Source organism: Chinchilla lanigera, unplaced genomic scaffold (assembly GCF_000276665.1).
Source record: "Chinchilla lanigera isolate Chin_1 unplaced genomic scaffold, ChiLan1.0 scaffold00102, whole genome shotgun sequence".
NCBI classification, from domain to species: domain Eukaryota; kingdom Metazoa; phylum Chordata; class Mammalia; order Rodentia; family Chinchillidae; genus Chinchilla; species Chinchilla lanigera.
In genome coordinates this window covers 4,486,314-4,498,114 of record NW_004955503.1, presented here as the reverse complement: position 1 = coordinate 4,498,114, position 11,801 = coordinate 4,486,314, and the positions used below count along the sequence as shown (strand labels likewise).

Here is an 11,801-nt window from a genome sequence, read left to right as displayed (position 1 = left end):
CTTGCTAGAAGTAATGGAGTGCTAAGTTTATTAAAAATCATACTGTGCCCAAAAGTTGTTTTGTCTTTTTACTACTATTTTCTCTATGATGCTTTTTAAATACCTTATAAAATGTTCACCTAATCTATTTAATTAAATTTACAAGTTGTAACTTTAACACTCATAACATGTAAAGGTTTTCCGATTTTTGGAAAGTTTATTGTCATCATTCAGCCAAAATAGTATTCCAGTAAGAATCATTCAAACTTTGAAGAGTAATTCCGCAACACACAAATGAGTTCAGTTCTGGGAAAGTGTTCATAAGTTGGATTTGTTTCTAAGTCAAACAAAGTGAGTCATGTACATCTTCAACACCAGTACATAATGCTTTGCATTTCCTAGCAGTCCCTGCATATCACCACAGCTTTTCCTTTTGTTTCCAGATATCCTGGACTCTTATTGGAGCACTGTACCACTGTGCACTATTGTTATAGACAGCTAAGTTATGTAGAAATATTGTAGACCCTGAGACAGCGCTAAGCCCTCAAAGAAGTCAGTGCAAAAGTTAGGATGCATTGTACCTATTCGGGAGACAATCACATCCAATGAGGGCCAGACCTAAAGATAAAAATGAAAGGAATGCACTCATATACCTCCCCTAAGGATAAACAAAAATTGATATACTAAATAAGTGTCAATCAACTTGGGAAATCCAGAACTGACCACTGACCCACCCCCTCCAAAAAAAACCCCTTTTTCGTTTCATGCCCCCTTGCTACATCTTAACTTGCTTCCCAATTTGAACTCCATTTAATCAATATCACCAGAGTAATTATGCTCATAAACTTATTGGTTGACCATAGTTTTCTCCTATCTCACACCCACATTTTCTGTGATTTAGGGTTGTAGTGTATTAATTTGCATGTCTTGAATGACCAGTAATGTTGAAGAGCTTTGCATATATTTATTTATCACTTGAAGTTTTTCATCTGGGAAATGTGTATTCATCTCAGATTCACAATTTTGGATTGGGTCTTTGATTTTAGCGAATATGATTTTTTTCAATTTTTTTATGTATTTTAGATATTATTTCTTTGTTTGAGGAGCAACTGACTACAATTTTTTTCTACTCTGTGGGCTGCCTTTTAAGTATTGTGGTGATGTATTTTGCTATGGAAAAGTTTTTAATAAAATGAGATACAAGTTGATTCTTTGTAGTATTTCCTGTGCAATCTTGGTTTTGTTCATAGCCTTTTCCTAAACCTATGTCTTTAAGAGTTCTACCTATTTTTTCTTCAAGTAGATTTAGTGTTTATGTTTTAATATTTATAGCTTGATAGATTTTGATTTTTATTTTAGTACATGTTCAGACATATCATCTAGTTTTAATCTTTCACATTTGGAAAGCCAGTTTTTCCAGCACCAACTATTAAAGAGGCTATCTTTCTTCCAGTAAATGTTTCTGTACCAACTGTCAAAGATAAGGTAGCTGAGTGTGTTTTCAGTCATTTCTACATCTTCTAATCTCTTCCATTGATCCTCTTTTCTGATTTATTTTTTTGCCAGTACCACGGTGTTTTTATCACAGTCACTCTGTAGTATAACTTCAAGTCAGGGATTACGATGTTCATTGCCTTGCATTTGTTACCCACAAATGTGTTTGTTATTTTAGGTCTCATTGTTTTATATGAATTTTAAGATTGTTTTCTCAAATGTTTTGACATAGGCTAATTGTATTTTGACTAGTTCTGCAGTAAATCTGCATAATAATTTTGAGGGTATAGACATTTTTACTATGTTAGCTCTTCCCACGCAAGAGCAAGGGATATCTTTGCAATTTCTGATATCCTTTTTGATCTCCTTTTTCAGAGGACTGTAGTATTCAACTTACAGATGACTTTTTCCCTTGTTAGCTTGAACCCTAAGTATTTCACTTTTTTTCAGTGCTACTGGGAAATGTGTTGTTTCCATAATTTTTCCTCCACTGATTTTGTTATTTGTGTATAGCAAAAATCTTCAATAAGATACTAGCAACCAGTGCATCAAATCATCAAACAGATTATACAACATGACTAAATGGGATTCATCCCAGGAATGCAAGGATGGTTCAATGTGCACAAATTAATAAATTTAATACACCATATTAACAGGTCCAAAGACAAAAATCACATTATCACCTCAATTGGTGCAAAAAATATTTTGACAAATCCAGCATCTATTCATGATAAAAACCTAAAGACAATTAGAATAAATGGTCTGTATCTCAATCTGATAAAAACCATCTATGATAAATCAACAGCCAACATTATACTAAATGGTCAGTAACTGAAAGCTTTCACTCTAAAATGAGGAACAAGATAAGGATATTCACTGTCACTAATCCTATTTCATATAGTGTTGGAAACACTAGCCAGAGACATTAGAAAAAAGAAAGAAAAAGGAATAAAGATAGAGAAGGAAGAAATTGAATTATCATTATTTGCAGATGACTTGATATTCTACAAAGAAGACCACAAAAACTCCAGAAGAAGACTTATAGATTTAATAACTAAATTCAGTCACATAACTGTATATAAAGTGAACAGTCAAAAATCATTTTACATAATTAAGAACTTCATATACCGGTTATAAGTTACAAGTTATGCTTTGCTCTACAACATGCTGTGCATCATTAATCAATGTTGACAAATATAAATATATATCATTCATTTTCATTTCAGAGAGGTATATCATTGTACAACATTAATATACTGAAATGCAATTAAGCAGTGTTTGGGAGGAGATAAAATTAAGTGAAATGTCCACTGTTATGCTTCAAAAAGTTTGTGAACATTCTTATATAATTGTCTTTAGATACATGTGCACAGATATCTTTAAACTTCATGTCAATTTTGAATTTACTGGTCTATATATTATGCACATATTCAAATATATTATACACTGCCTGTTTTGGTTAATTGTTACTGTGTCAAAATACCAGATAACCACAGTTAAAAGAAATAACTTTTATTTAGTTCACAGTTTGTGGAGATTTCAATCATTTGTCCGCTGGCTCCAAGACAAGGTGTCATGGAAGATTGGCATCCCAGAGGAGAACAGTTCATGGCAGGCAGAAGGCAGCAAAGCAACAAAATAGTAAGCAGCAAGCAGCAAGAAACAAACTTCCTTCTGTCCCCCATAAACCATCCAGGCTTCCAACTCTTAGACTGTATAGCACTCACTCCCAGAGTGGAGTAGCCTTAATCCTAGCATCACAAAAGGAGTCAATCCCAGCATCACACTGTAATCCAGCTACCTCTGAATCCTCCACCTATGACTACATAAGGCTTTGGGAGTGAATAGACACAAGCTATAACATTCCACTCCTGATCCCCCCCTCAAATGACTCATGCACATCCCTTTATGCAAAGGGCATTTAGTCCATCTCCAAGAGTTGCCAAAGTTCTAACAGTTTCAGCACTGTTGAAAAGTCCATGTGCAAAATTTCCTTTCTGTTTGTTTTAAGGCAAACTCTTAAAAGACTTGAGCCCATGTAGAAATGAAAGTTAAAAGCTTCCCACATTCAATGGCACAAGATAAACATTCTTATTTCAAATAGGGGTATAGGAAGCAATGGGACCAAAGCAAGTCTAAAATCCAACAGGAAAATCTTAAATCCTGTAGCTGCATGTCTAGCATCCCAGATATCCTGTGGCAAGAAGTGAACTGCACAGGGATTGTGTGGTTCTGGCCTTATGGCACTGCATGTGGTTGCGGCTCTCAAAGCTTCTCTTTTGAACAGGCTTTGCTCACTCCTTGCAGCTTTCCTCAGATGACCCACATTGCTGGTTTCTCCATCATTCTGGATTCTCCAAAGGACCTTTGTCTTCATACCCACAACTTCACAAACTGTGCTCTCACTAGCTCACTTCCTGTCCCTCAGGCCTTACTCTGAAATCTGTGTGGAAGCCTTCCCAACCTCATAACTCTCCTTTCTGCCTGCACCTAAAACCAGCACCATGTGCATGACAGCCAAGGCCTTTTTCCAGCTGGAGCAGGTGACAGACTTGCTCCTGTCTTGGCTGTAGTGGATGAGTTCCTGAATTTCTGAGCATGAGGAATCAAATCTTTGAAGAAAGCCTTCCCTAGGCTACCCCCATTCTAGAACATGGCCCTCTGAGGCTTTCTTCCCAAAGCAAAGTCTTCACCTTTGAAAATTTGAGGCTACAAAGTGTGGATTACTGTTGGTTCTTGTGATATCCTCAGATCATAGCATTTATTCTTCTGTTACTTCTGAGCAATCAAGTTCTCCCCTGCTGTATATTTATAGCCCACAGCTTTACTGTTGCTTTCTTTCTGATCAAACTCACAATGTTTTAAGTCACTCTTCTAAGTTCTTTGCTCTTATTTCTCTACGTAGATCTGGCTAAAAGTCCCTAACAGTACCCATACCACTGACTAAACTTTGGCCTGTCTTGAAATTTCTTCTACAAAATTAATTAGCCCACTGTCCTTAATCTTAGCCTTAGGCAGTCTCTGGACATGAGCAAAATGCAGATAAACTTTCTGCCAAGGCATAATACACACGTTCTAGAGTCCACAAGCCTTCTTCCCAGAAGAAACCTCTACAACATGGTCTTTACCAGCACCATTTCCACCAACATTCTGGTCTCCTTAGATCTGAACAAAATCTCCCATGAAGTACAACTTAAGGCACTCCAGGGCTTTTTCTTCAGCCAGCATCTCAAGCCTTTAAAGTACTTCTACAAGCCAGTTCCACAGGCTCCTAAACCAGATGATCAAGTACACTCACACAATGACCCTATTTCTCTGGTACCAAATTTTGACTTGTTTAATTTTCCAATTGCTGAGACAAAATATCTATCGCCCAAAGTTAAAAGAGGAAAACTTTTTTATTTAGGTAAAGGCTTCAGTCCGTAATTGCTTGGCTCCAAGGCGGGGTGGCAGGACAGATGGACATGCCAGAGGACAAATAGTATAATGGCAAGCAGAATGCAGCAAGGCAACAAGTGACAGTCAACAACCTTCTTTTTGTCCCTTATATCCTATCCACGGTACCCACCCTTAGAGAGGGTAGCACTCACACCAAGAGTGGAGCAGTTGAATCATTCTCAGCATCAACCTATAGATCCAGGTACTGCTGGAAAGCTTCATCTATGACTGCATGAGACTTTGGGAGCAGCATTTACATGCAAGTCATAACATTGTAATATTATTTTCCACATTGACTGAATTCATGTTAGTGTTCTCAATACTCTATATCTTAAGTAACAAAGAGTATAATTACACTTAAACTTTCAAGTTCCAGTAAGTGGCAAATAATATATAAGTTCTCAATTGTGAGAAATGTGTTTAATTCCCCTGACCCAGTGAATGGACTCAGGGGCATGAAGAGCAATGGAAGTGAAGATTTTATAAGCCAGTCTTGCAAGGCTAAGTAACTGTTATGAGAGCAAGCTTGACTGAGTATTATGAGAGGGCACAAACATTCTCAGACACTAAGTTTCAGTTTCCTGGTCCCCTTACAAGCTGAGTTTAGATTTCTTTATAATAATATTTGTTTTTACTTTTGGACATTTTGAGAAGCAGTTGTTCCAGCATACAGATTTTATATGACCTTTTGATTAATGTTTACATTTAGTCTTACCTATCTTACTAAGAATGGACCATTCTATGCGTTTCTTCTCCCTTCCCCACTCATGTGTATATTTTTCTCGTTTTTACAACAAATATTTTATTTAAGAAAATCAAAACACTTGGTAAAGATTACCAAGTATTTATGCAATAGGAAATAAATGACTGGGGTAAGAAAGACAATATAAATGAAAAATATTTTTAGCTCTGAGGAAGAACTGTTTGAGAACTTGGATTCAGAACCCCCAGAAATGAGAGTCCACCTGTGTTAACAAAGAATGACATTGCAAGAATAGACAGGACAGCACTGAAACTAGCACTACCAATTTTAAGAGGAGGGTGACTGTCTTCATCAAAATTCACCACTTTTTTCCTCACAAGGGGACTGGGAATTAGAACTTCAAAACAGGGATTATGAGTGCATTATATTAAATAACTCTTCCACTGAAAATGGCCTGACCATAGTACTGCCTCTTTAATTTATTTGTATAGTCTGTAAAAGTCAGCTAAATCTCAAAATACTTTTCACTATTCTGACAGAATTTTAAGTAACTTTTATCTACATAATGTAACATCACTTGCCATTTTATTTAAAGGCAATTGATTCCAGCTTCCCTGGGAGTGGGAAAAAAAACTTTACTGGGATTAGTGCTTTCACTTGTTCCCAAATATTTGTCTTTCTACTGTTTCTAAAAGTTTAGGTAATTTGTGTATGTCCCAAGATATTACCTTAAGATTTTATCTTAATTGTGAATTAATTAAGAGTGAAATGTTGGTAATTGTTTGGCTCACTCTCCAGTCCTTTGGTGCTGGGTTGTGGTGATAATATTAAGCCAGGACTTCCAAGTATTGTTACACAAGTGAGAACAACTGATTACAACAGATATGATATCATAGCTAAAGTATCATAATTAGCAATAACAAAATCATAACCCACAGTTTAGAAATGAACAAACTGTGGTAACTATTAATTTTGTATCTTAAGCCAGAGGAATAAAATCTACAGTTACATAACAGAACTGTTCCAAAATTAGGAACTTCTTTGCAAAGTGTTTCCACTTGTTACTGAATAAAACAAAGATAACTGAAAAGAAAGTAGAAGCAAGGCTGGAAGACCAAAGAAAATCCTGTAAGCTTTGGGAATCTAGAGAAGATGGCAGTATAAAAAGAATGAAGGAGTAAGCAAGGGATAATCTAGACTTGGTCTCTTGACATGGGGGATAGGATTAATTTTCTGTGGCTGGAGTTCTCTGTTACCATTTAGAAAAAAGAAAAAAGATAGGCAAAGAAAAGAAAAGAGAAAAAGATGAAAAAGGTGGTAAATGGGTGGCCTCATCTGCCCTCTTCTACCCTTCTCCACTGTTGGTGGGAGTGCAGACTCATGCAACCACTATGGAAATCAGTACAGAGATTCCTCAAAAAGCTGGGATTAGAGGTCCAATTTGAACCAGCAATTCTCTTTTGGAGTATCTTCCCAGAAGAATTAAAAGCCTCATACCACATCAATATATGTCCACCCATGTTTACAGAAGCTCAATTTGTAATAAGCTAAATCTTGCAAACAATGCAAATGTCCATCAACTGAGGAATGGATGAAACAAGATGTGCTACTTTTATACAGTGAAGTAATACTGAGCCAAAAAGAAAGATAACCTTGAGGCTTTTATAGTTAAATGGATACAAATTAAGACCATACTTATAAGTGAAATAAATCACTCATATGTGTATACATTGTATGGTCTCCATGGTGTGAGCAATTGAAAGAGTAAATAGGGTCTAAAATGTACAACAGATATTGTAAAATGGGGGGCTGGGGATTTAGCTTAGCTGCACAATGCCTACCTGGCAAGCTTGAGGTCATGAGTTCGATTCCCAGTACCAGAAAAAAACAAAAACAAAACAAAACAAAAAAGAAAAAACTGATATTGTGAAATGGGAAGAAATTATTTCAAAGGAAGAAAGAACTAGTATGGGGGAACCAGGAAAGAAAAGAAGGAAAAAGGGAGAAAAATGCAAGTTCATTAAAATATTAGTGCATTTTAGTTCATTGAAAAGGAACATTTGTGCTGATATGGATTGAAGAAATTTTTATAAGCATATCTTTTACTCTGAGTATTTAATTTGAAGATGACAATATGCAATGTTTTAACTATTGTTATTCTCATTATTTTGTTGTGAAATTCTGTTTTACCTATGCTCTATAAAATAAAAAAATAAAAACAGATAAAGGTTCAGATCACAGGTGGTTTTACACATTTACTGCCAATGTTGTTTAAAATCATCAAGAAATAGTTTGATCCACTAATGTTGGAGAAAATAAACTGGAAGACAAGAATGATTTAGTCCCCAGCAGTGTTAGTTTTGGGAAAAAAGATGATGGTTAGGAGTTCAGTTTTTAGTCTCTAGAGCCAAAGGACCATAATACCTGTTTGTCTTCCCCTAAAATCTAAATATGTGAAGCTTTTCACTAGTACTTAAAAATCTGGATAAAGCAGTTGACAAAAACTTCAAAAGAGACCATGTCTTGTTTATAGTCAGTAAACATAGCTCTCCATAGAAGCCTTTTTTGTGGTAGTTCTTGTATTCCTTCTGGCTTGGAAAAAGAACAAAGCTTCTTGGCTAAAGTTTTCCTTTCAGAATATGCAGTCCTTGCTTTTTTTCCTTCTAAACAAAGTTACTCTTTCTCAGAGCTATTGTTTTAAAGACTTTGCTGAAGGAGGATTGTCGCCGAAGTCTACAGTGACAGTCTTCAGATGACACTTGTTTCCTGTCTTGCTCCTTTCTTCTCTCACTTTTCAGCTTTCTGAAAGACAGAGCCTGTGCCCATGGCCATGTCTGAGAAAGAGCTGTGTTACTGAGGGTGGTGGCAGAGTTGACTGATGTGCAGGTTAGAGTGTGGGCCAGTGGCTTTAGAGTGGGGGCTTGTGTTGTTCAGGTGGGCAGTGTCCACCGTGGTGCCCAGTGTTACAGGCCTGGCTTCAACTTTCTTTGAGGATAACCTTCATCTCCATGATGTTGAGCTCAAGCTCCACACACCTACTCTCCTTGATCCAGTACTCCTCATCAATTTCTTTTTAACTTCTGCTCCAGGTTGGTCACAATGCTCTTGTCTGTGCAATTGGAACAAGGTCTCTTTCAGTTCCTGCTTCTCTTTGCGGAGCTGACTAGGTACCCTCTGATCTCCCCCTCATCTTGAGTCTTTCTCCTCTGTGTATGTGCTGCTGTACCTCAGCCTCTGCCAAATTTGATTTCTATGCTAGTCACCTGAAGCCTGTCCTTAGCCAGTGGGCTGGCACTGCATAGGGCAGTAGCCATAGTGTTGGGTCAGTTTGGTGAGAAGGACATTCTCTGCCACTTATTCTATAGTTTGACAGTGGTGATTCTCAGGGCAGTCCCCACTGGCTCTCAGCTTGCCAACTGCCTCTGCTCCTCCTTGATCTCTGGAGACACTGCATAGGACTCTTCTGTGACAGAGCCTTTCTATGCAGGGAGGGTTGTGGCCATGCCATCCAGCAGCAGTGACATGGAGAGGCCTGGGTCTGCACACTGCTGGGGCCATGCAGGAAGGGTTTGATCAATGTATGGCCCAGGCAGTCTATCAGACTCATTCCCACTGGGGGCATCGATGAAGGGAGTGGCTTCCCAGGCAGGTTATACCTCTGGCATCAATGCTGACATCTTCACATCATCATAGAGTTCCTCCTCAGAGACCTGGCTGTGTAGGACATAGATGTAAGTGTTGGGCTCTGAGAACTTTCTCTGCATAGTAAAAGAGAATTTTTGGCCACATTAGCAACACAGAAAACCCACTCAGCATTCACGTAGCCATAGGTGAGGTTTTCTGAGTTTGTCTTGGAGCCTAACCCAGAAAGCAGAAGTCCCGGTCTCTTCTGAAGACTTGGCAATCTCTTCCCCATTGTGGAGAATTTCAAAGGATTAGAGATGCTCAGGCCTTGGGTCTGGGATCACTTCATAGCTCACCATGCTGAGGGGCTGCTGGGCTACATTGGAACAGTTCCAGTCCTGACAGAGCATGATGTGACTTACACTGGCTCTTCACCAGCATATTCCTGTAACCAAAGGCCTCGAGAGACCTCGTCTAGTACTCTAATCTTCATAATAGGACTCATAAAAGTTATTTACACCCTCCCTGTCGTCACTGATAGACTTGTCATATGGCTCATCCTCCTCATAATAACCCTCAGGAGACTCAGTCTTTGGGACACTGAGCTGTTCCTGTTCTGGAATCGTCTTGGGCAGTGGGAGGTCCAGAAGGCTCTTCTGAGTGGCCAAGAATTGCTAACCTTGCTCCATGTTGGTCTCCTGCTTCTTGTCCACTTTGTCTTGAGACTCAGCATTCTGCTGATTTTTGACTGTGCCTTTGTTGTAAATGTAAATGTACTTCTCATCAAAATAGCTGCTCTTGGTGTGAAGCTGAAGGAGATCTCCCAGGGCACACTTTATCACAGTTGTGCCTCTCAGGTCCTCCTGGTTGAGAATCTTGAGCAAGTCATTCTGCTCTGTCCAGAGCTGATCCAGAGCTGCCATACTCATGTTGGTGCTATTATCCTCTCTGTGTCCCATATCCCCCAGGACGGGACAGCTAAGCCCAGAACCAGGCCTCCTTCTCCATGGCTTCTTTTGTAGTTTATTTCCAGTTTAATTCTGCCATGATCTGGTATTATGAAGGGGATTATGTTAATATTTGCATTTATACAAATAATATTTAGGGCCTAAGATATGGTCTGTTTTGGGTAAAGTTCTATGTTTAGTTGAATAAAATGTTTATTGTGTTGCTAGACAAAAGGTCCTTATCTACAGCTAATTTGTTGAGTCCATTTGTTTAAAGATAAGATTCAACTTTGATATATCCTTGATTGACTTATCTATTTGTGAGAATGAGTTACTGAAGCCCCTCAATATCATTGTGTTGATGTCTGTCTGCCTTTCTGTGGCCAGAACACTTTGTTTTATGAAATTAGTTGTGTCAACATTCAGGGCACATCTATTTTCAATTTGTCTCTTCCTACTTAGTTGTTTCATTTACTAATTTGTAGTGACCTCTCTGGTATGTTCTAATCAAATTTCATTTGAAGTACAAGTTATCACCAACTAGGATGGCTACTCCAGGTTGCTTTCACCCTTCAGTTGTAAGAGTGATTGTTTTCCATCCTTTCATTTTCCTTCTATGTATTTCTTTGTGAATGAGGTTTGTTCTTTGCAGGCAACACAAATTTGTATTATTTTTTGATCCAATCTGCCAGTCTGCATGTTTTGATTGATAAATTAAGATCATTTATATTGAGTGTTATTATTGCTAAATATTTATTGAATCTGGCCATTACACTTTTTCTTTTGTCGAACTACTCTCCCAGTTAGACATATTCATTTCTTTTGCCTCTTCAGTGATGTTGACCACCCTACTTCTGTGTAGGAGTACTTTGACTATTTGCAATGCTTTTTTATTGGGCATGAAATTGTTTAGATTTGTTTTATTAGGGAAGATCTTCATGTCTCTATCAATAATACAGGATGATTTTGCAGAATATGTAATCTGGTTTGGCAGTTGTTTTCTTTTATATCTTAAAAAAACAAACTTTGCTCCAAGCACTCCTGACTTTTATGACTTGTGTCAAGAACTCTGCAGCTCTTCTGATATACTTGGCCTTTAATGTACTTGACATTTTTCTCTAATGGCTTTTCATATTCCTTTTATTCTGGATTTCTGGAATGTTGACTATGATATATTATTTATTTTTTAGTTGTATCCACTTCAGATTGTACATGTCTCACTTATCTGGATATTTATCTCTTTCCCTAAATTTGGAAAATGTTCTTCTGCGATTTCTGTGAATAGATTTTTCATACCCTTTGTGTTATCATTTGTAACCATTCTTTAACTTTTATGCTTCTTGGTTGGCTTGCTTGCTTGTTTGTTTGTTTTAGCTATCTGGCAACTCTTGGTTTCAGCTTTTATTGTACCTTCTTTTTAGGGTATCACTAAGTACATGATACTATAGCAACCTTATTTTCAACTCCTGACATTCTCTCTTCAGATTGGTCATCCTTGTTTCCCATTGTTTCATTTGAAATTGATACAGGAAAATAAAAATTCCCAATCTGAACAATATCTGGGATAAGTTTAGGTTCTCTAAAATCAAAGAATGAATTTTAGGAACAACAGAAGT

At 37.6% G+C, this 11,801-nt stretch overlaps 1 pseudogene; it reads right to left on the bottom strand.

Annotated features, from left to right (window-relative positions):
- Positions 1 to 9,720: 9,720 nt before the first annotated feature.
- Positions 9,721 to 10,167, bottom strand: LOC102011339 (annotated as a pseudogene).
- Positions 10,168 to 11,801: the final 1,634 nt, after the last annotated feature.